Source organism: Lycium barbarum, chromosome 9 (assembly GCF_019175385.1).
Source record: "Lycium barbarum isolate Lr01 chromosome 9, ASM1917538v2, whole genome shotgun sequence".
Taxonomy (NCBI): domain Eukaryota; kingdom Viridiplantae; phylum Streptophyta; class Magnoliopsida; order Solanales; family Solanaceae; genus Lycium; species Lycium barbarum.
In genome coordinates this window covers 38,816,607-38,823,702 of record NC_083345.1, presented here as the reverse complement: position 1 = coordinate 38,823,702, position 7,096 = coordinate 38,816,607, and the positions used below count along the sequence as shown (strand labels likewise).

The window sequence follows — 7,096 nt, the reverse complement described above, 5'->3', positions numbered from 1 at the left end:
AACTATGACTTTATTCGGAGGGAGTCAACCAGAAATTTAAATACGTGACTGTATTCTGAGGTAGTCAACCTGAAAGCCTGACTAAATTATGAGGTAGTCAACCTAAAATCAGGAGAAAAACAGGGATTTTCGTACCCTAAAATGCAACCTGGGAATGTCGTACCCGGTGAAGGCATGAAAAGAAAAAAGTAGGGGTTTTTGTTCCCTAAAATGCAACCAGGGATTGTCTTACCTTGTGAAGGCATGAAAAAAAAAGTAGGGGTTTTTGTTCCCTGAAATGCAATTAGGAATTGTCGTACCCTGTGAAGTCATTAAAAAAACAATTAGGGGTTTTTGTTCCCTAAAATGCAACCAGAGATTGTCGTACCCTGTGAAAGCATGAAAAAAAAAGTAGGGGTTTTTGTTCCCTAAAATGCAACCAGGGAGTGTTGTACCCTATGAAGTCACGAAAAAAAAGTATGGGGTTTTTGTTCCCTAAAATGCAACCAGGGAGTGTCGTACCCTGTGAAGTCAGGAAAAAAGGTAGGGGTTTTTGTTTCCTAAAATGCAACCAGGGAATGTCGTACCCTGTGAAGTCATGAAAAAAGTAGGGGTTTTTGTTCCCTAAAATGCAACTAGGGGATGTTGTACACTGTGAAGTCATGAACAAAAGTAGGGTTTTTGTTCCCCAAAATGCAACCAGGGATTGTTGTTCCCTGTGAAATCATGAAATAAGATTTGGGGGTTCTCGTTCCCTAAAATGCAACCAGGGAGTGTCATGAAAAAAGTAGGGGTTTTTGCTCCCTAAAATGCAACCAGGGATTGTTGTATCCTGTCAAGTCATGAAATACGATTTAGGGGTTCTCGTTCCCTAAAATGCAACCAGGGAGTGTCGTACCCTGTGAAGCCATGAAAAAAGGTAGGGTTTTAGTTCCCTAAAATGCAACCAGGGGATGTTGTACCCTATGAAGTCATGAAAGAAAAAAGTAGGGGTGTTTAGTTCCCTAAAATGCAACCAAGGAATGTCGTACCCTGCGAAGGCATAGAGGAAAAAAAATAGGGGTTTTTGTTCCCTAAAATGCAACCAGGGAATGTCGTACCCTGTGAAGCATGAATAAAGTAGGGGTTTTTGTTCCCTAAAATGCAACCAGGGATTGTTGTACCCTGTGAATTGAAGAAATAAGATTTAGGGGTTCTCGTTCCCTAAAATGCAACCAGGGAGTGTCGTACCCTCTGAAGTCATGAAAAAGTGTAGGGGTTTTAGGTCCCTAAAATGCAACCAGGGGATGTTGTACCCTGTGAAGGCATGAAAAAAGGTAGGGGTTTTAGTTCCCTAAAGTCCAACTAGGGGATGTTGTACCCTGTGAAGTCATGAAAAAATGATTTAGGGTTTTTAGTTCCCTAAAATGCAACCAAAGAATGTCGTACCCTGCGAAGGCATGAAGGAAAAAAAAAGTAGGGGTTTTTGTTCCCTAAAATGCAACCAGGGAATGCCGTACCCTGTGAAGCATGAATAAAATAGGTTTTTTTTTTTAAATGCGCAGTTTTTTAAACTGGGGAACTTTGAAACTCTTTTTTTTTTTTTTTGAATTTTTCTTAATTGAAATTTCTAAAATACATTATCCCAGTTTTGAAACTGAGGAACTTTGAAATTCTTTTTAATTTTTTTTTTTTTTTTTTTTTTTGAAATGATTTTTTTTTCAAAAAAAAAATGTCCCAATTTTCATCTTTTGGGGATATGAGACTTATTATAGAGTGAAACCGAGCCCCAGTGTAGGACTGCCTACGTATCCTGCCTTAGCAAGAATCAGGTTGAAAGTAGTTCATAAAAAGCTAAGATATTTTTTATTTTCTTTTGCTTCTATTTTTTCTTTTCTTTTTTCCTTTTTCTTTTTCAAAAGGGTGTCTCTTATAAGGAGCACCAGAGGACGAAGACAAAGAAATCAATTCATCGGTTTAGCATATCTTGACTTTAGCTTGCACCAACTATTAGTATTATGCATCGGAAATTGCCATTAATTACTCTTGAACGAACCGACTGTCAACTTAGAAGTGAGTCCTATAGTTTCTTATGGTACCTCAAACATACCTAAGTATTGACAAGATCTATTCATCTTGCATCAACTAGAGGTTTTGAATTCTTCCTATCCTCATGTTTCAAGTGCCCTTACCACAAGTAAAGTCCTAATTCACACTCAATAGAAGCATTTAGATCTTAGGACGTTCAAGAAGTAAACTCACACTCAAAAGGATATTCAATGCATGCAATTGAGATACCATATGCTCTGCCTTCCTGTAAGTATGCACTAATGTGAGAACACTATTTTCCCCTTGAGCATGCACTATAATTCAATTTTATTTGCATTTTCACCCTTGATCATCATTTTCTTTGCTGCTGTTTTTTTTTTTTAAAAAATCTCCTTTCTTTTTTGTTTTGAGCTTTCCTCCATTTTTGGAGCTTTTCTTCTTTTTTTTCACAGCTCTTCTTTTGTCGTTGTAATTTACTTGGACTTTTGCATTTTTCACCTTTCCACTTTGCCAGCTTAGATTTTGTTGGTGCACTCAGGGAGGTGGGGCCAAAAGAGGGATAGTGCACTTATGCACTCGAAAGGATATAGGCTAAATTGTGGTTTATCCAAAGAAAAGGTTTTAGGCTCAAAAGGGTAACACTAGGGATCACATGTCATTTGGTAGGCTTGAAAGACACAATTGGGTCAAAGAAAGCCTACTATCCTTTCTCAAACCAAGTGTTGCTCAATATTTTGCCTCAACAAACATTCCGGCCAAGTTCTAGATCAACAAAGCAATGTTATTGAATTTTCAATCTAAGGCTCACCACACAATGTACATGAAACGATGAGGTCAGATTCATTTTAACCCTAACTTTTAGCAAAACAATTTCGCAAGTGTCACTTAGGTATAATCAAGAGGTACCAAAAGAATCTTTGGTTCACAACAAAGTTGGTCCTCTCTATCATCCTCATTCTTTTAACACTTGTTTTTTTTATCATGCACACTTCTGAAATATATTGGTACCTACCGAGTCAAGATATGTTTTTGTTCATTTTTGTGGGACAGAACCGTAAAGAAGGGTTGCCTACGTATCTTGTTGAAACAAGAATCAAGTCAGACATAGTTCATGATGACAATGGAGAATCTTGTTTTTTTTTACTTGAATTTTCTCTTTTTTTTTTATTTTTATTTTTTATCTTTAAAAGAAAAGAAAGCCTTTTTTTTAATTTTCCAAGGAATGAATAAATAAAAGAGAAATAAAAGAAAATATTTTTGGGATTTTTCAAATGTTGGAATTTTCTACAAAGAATAATCCTAAAAATAAGGTAATTGTTTTTTTGGATTTTTTTGAATAAGGAAGACTTTTTTTTTTATAATTGAATAAGGATCACCGAACCCAAGAAGAGCTGCCTACATATCTCATCGATGTGAGAATCATGTTTGCGTAGTTCGTGAAGATAATGGAAACGTATTATTTTCTTGAATTTTTCTTCTATTTTTTTCTTTATCAGAAAATAAATTTTCTTTTTCAATATTTGAAGGAATGAACAAAGAAGGAATAAAAGAAAATATTTTTGGTATTTTTTAGTGTTTGAATTTTCTACAAAGAGTAACCCTAAAAAATAAGGTAAAATCTTTTTGGATTTTCTGAATAAGGAACGAAACTCTTTTTTTTTTAGAATTTTTGAATAATGATCACCGAACTCGAGAAGGGCTGCCTACGTATCTCATCGAGATGAGAATCAGGTGTGTGTAGTTCGTGATCACTACTAAAATAAAGGATTTTTTAAGAAAAAGACTCGTTTTTTTGTTTCTTAGGAATTTGTTGTGAAAAGACAAAAGACTAGACTCTTTCTGGTTTTTTATTAAAAAAAATGGGTATATAATAAATCTCTTTCTTTATTTTTGTCACGACCCAGCCCCGTGGGCCGCGACTGGTGCCCTACTTGGGCACCCAAACGGACATACAAACTAAATCATCATTTTTAAACAGAGTTGAGAACGAATATTATCAAACGCATTCAAGTATATAGCAGAAGCCGACAAGGCTATATTTCAATATTTAGATAATTTCCAGAAAAATTTCGGCAGAGTTTCCTTTGTTTTACAAACTATCCAAATGAACCCTGCGTACAGATAATACCAACAATGACCACCCAGGGCCAACAAAGCAACATTTAAACATATGCGGACCGGCCGCCGCGGCGAATGGGATCGCCCAAACACAACATATACACGCATCCGTACAGAAAGACCCTAACCCACAAACATGTCTACAGACCTCTAAACAGACCGCGGAATCATATAACGGGACAGGGCCCCGCCGTACCCATGAATGAGAATATATATATACAGTAGTGACAGACTGTACCAAAAGATGGGCTCTGAATAAAAGAGCGCTCCAAATGGCAGAAAAGATATCCTAGACGGACGGATCAGCAAACCTGTCGTCGGTACCTGCGCGGCATGAAAACGCAGCCCCCGAATAAAGGGGGTCAGTACGAAATATGTACTGAATATGTAAAGCCTGAATTACAGAAACAAAATCATAACTGGTACAGAACGTACAGAAAAAGTGAGTAGAAAATCCAAAGTATCAAATACATATCTTCAAAACATGCGGAGTGTGTACAGAAACATATGTCATATCAAATCCGGCCCCTGCCAAGGGACTCGGCAAATAGAACGTGGCCACCCTCCCGACGCTGGTGCCACAACACAGAAGAATCAGAATAGGGGCATAACCCCGTAACATAGTATATCATATCAGATGGCCATGACAAATCATATCAGAACATGTGTACATGGCACAGCATACTCCACAAACCCATGTACACGTATACCTGCCCCCTCACATCGAGGCACGGCGAACAATGCAGAGGATTACGCTTGACAACATATCCTGGCCCGGGCTCAGTGTGGGAAACATTGGGGCATCCACGAATAGAGTAGTGAGAAACTAAATGCAGTTAAAATATCATAAATATTTTCAGAGACTCGATGAGGCATATCAATGACAAACCAATTCAATGAAGTCAGACGGGATCATAATAAGTGAGTTTCGGATGTCATAATGAATTACAGAAGCATACCTTTCTGAAGTCGTTCCGAGTGCCAAAACAATTTATAAGACTTAATGAATTATTTAAAACAATTTTTGTTTAGTAGTTAATAGAGTAGTCATATGCATAAAATCATTATCATAAATTCAAACATAAGTAAAATGATCATATTTGAAATTCGAAATGATAATCATACCAAATTCTTTCAAAAGTCGTCCGAATTACATAAAGGAAAGTCGCGGGACCCACGAACGGGTATCGACCCGAATCGGGCCCGCTCATGGAAAACATACTCATTATACATCATGCAAACTCTTATGAAAATATTGGAGCAATCCGAGCCTTTATGCAAAAGATATGGCATTTCGTAGTTACGGAATTCTTTAAAACAACTTTTTGTACAAAGTTTGGAAATCAATGCTTTCGAAGACATAATTGTTCATACTTCATCACAACATACATAAGAATGCCAAGAAATATATATAAGGATCATAACGTGCTCGGATTTCGAATTTGGAATTTCCTCGAGGCTCGTGATATAGCCTATTGAAAACTAAGGCATGCCAAAAGAAAGAAGGGTTGCGCTTTACATACCTCGTACGCACTCCAAGATAGCCAATCTAAAGTAAATTCCAATCTACGCCTCGGGCTCCCCAAGGTCTACAAATATGCCAACGAATATTCAATATTAAACATAGGCACTTAAGCCATTCATTCCAAACTAACATTAAATTCTACAGAAAATTCGGCAGCACTTCCCCTGTAAATAGGCCATCCCGAGAATTTAACTCGCTCAAAATCAACAGCAACAACCACAATAACCAACCTAGCAACTCCAATAACCAATCCGAAAGACAATATTACATTATTACTCTCTTTTTCATCATTCGACAACTTTCCAAATATTCAATTCAACGGCTTACCTTCAAGCCAACATCAACGCCTATACATTCAAATACTAACCCAAACCCATACTAACAACATTCCAACATTCGTGCAATTCATGTTACCAAGTTACAACTATGCTTCAACATCAAGATACATAATTTCACACATACAATTTACATTTGCATATTCCCCACACGTCCAACTTCATCATCAAACACATAGAAAAATGATCAACTCTTACCTTAACAAGTTGGCTTTTTCCACTTAGCTAGAATTTGTGAAATGCACTAATACTTGTTCTTGTTGCTCCAAATGAATTCTCCACGTTATTATCACCTTCCTAAGGGCTGAAATACCTAGAAAATCTGATTTTTGGATCAACAAATTTGAGCTCCAATTTTGCTAGCCATGGCCGAATGCCATGGCTTATGCTCTCTCTCTCTCTAGCTTGTATATCAACGTTTCCTTCACGTATACACCATATTAAACCTTTAATCCAAATTGATAACATGAGTGGGAGGTTGAAATTACCTTTAGCAATCAGAATCTTCAAGAATCTTGTTCCTCTTTCCAGCTGCTTGCTTAACAACACAAAAAAAAAAACTTAAGCTACAACTTCTCTTTAACTAATATCATGTCAAGGGTCTAGGATTTAGCTTATATGATGGCTCAATTAGAAAGGGGGTTTGGGAGAGAAAATAAGGGTTTTGGATCTGTTTTAGGTCGTGTGAAATGATATAGGGCAAAGTGGTGACTTATCTATTGAGTTTAATGGGCCTCATGGGCCGAAATGTGAGTGTTTGGGTCGGGTCCAAACTTGCTGCCCTGCCATCCCAACTTGCATCGTCTATATCTCCTTATCCCGATATCATTTTGACGAGCGGTTTGTTGCATTACAAACTAGACTCGATGAACTTCATTTTAGGCTTTTGAAACACCTTAAAACTCCTCATATTCAAGGAGATATGCCTCCTACAATATAGACTAAAATCGGGTCCGAAATTTTACTGAAGTTGTTCCGATTCATTTCGTTTAACTTCTAATCCTCTTCCAACCTTATGTAACCTCTTATGAATACATATACACACTTATATACATCAATAAAAAAATCCATATACACATCTTGAAGGGTCTAGAGACTCACAATAACCTTA

The 7,096-nt window shown here is 37.0% G+C and overlaps 1 long non-coding RNA gene across 1 annotated transcript; it reads right to left on the bottom strand.

The window, feature by feature from the left end:
- Positions 1-4,269: 4,269 nt before the first annotated feature.
- On the bottom strand, positions 4,270-6,767 carry LOC132610095 (uncharacterized). The gene is made up of 3 exons (XR_009571010.1): positions 6,184-6,767; positions 5,649-5,714; positions 4,270-4,449 (listed from the first exon to the last, which is right to left on the bottom strand). It is a non-coding gene; the product is annotated as an uncharacterized LOC132610095 (long non-coding RNA).
- Positions 6,768-7,096: the final 329 nt, after the last annotated feature.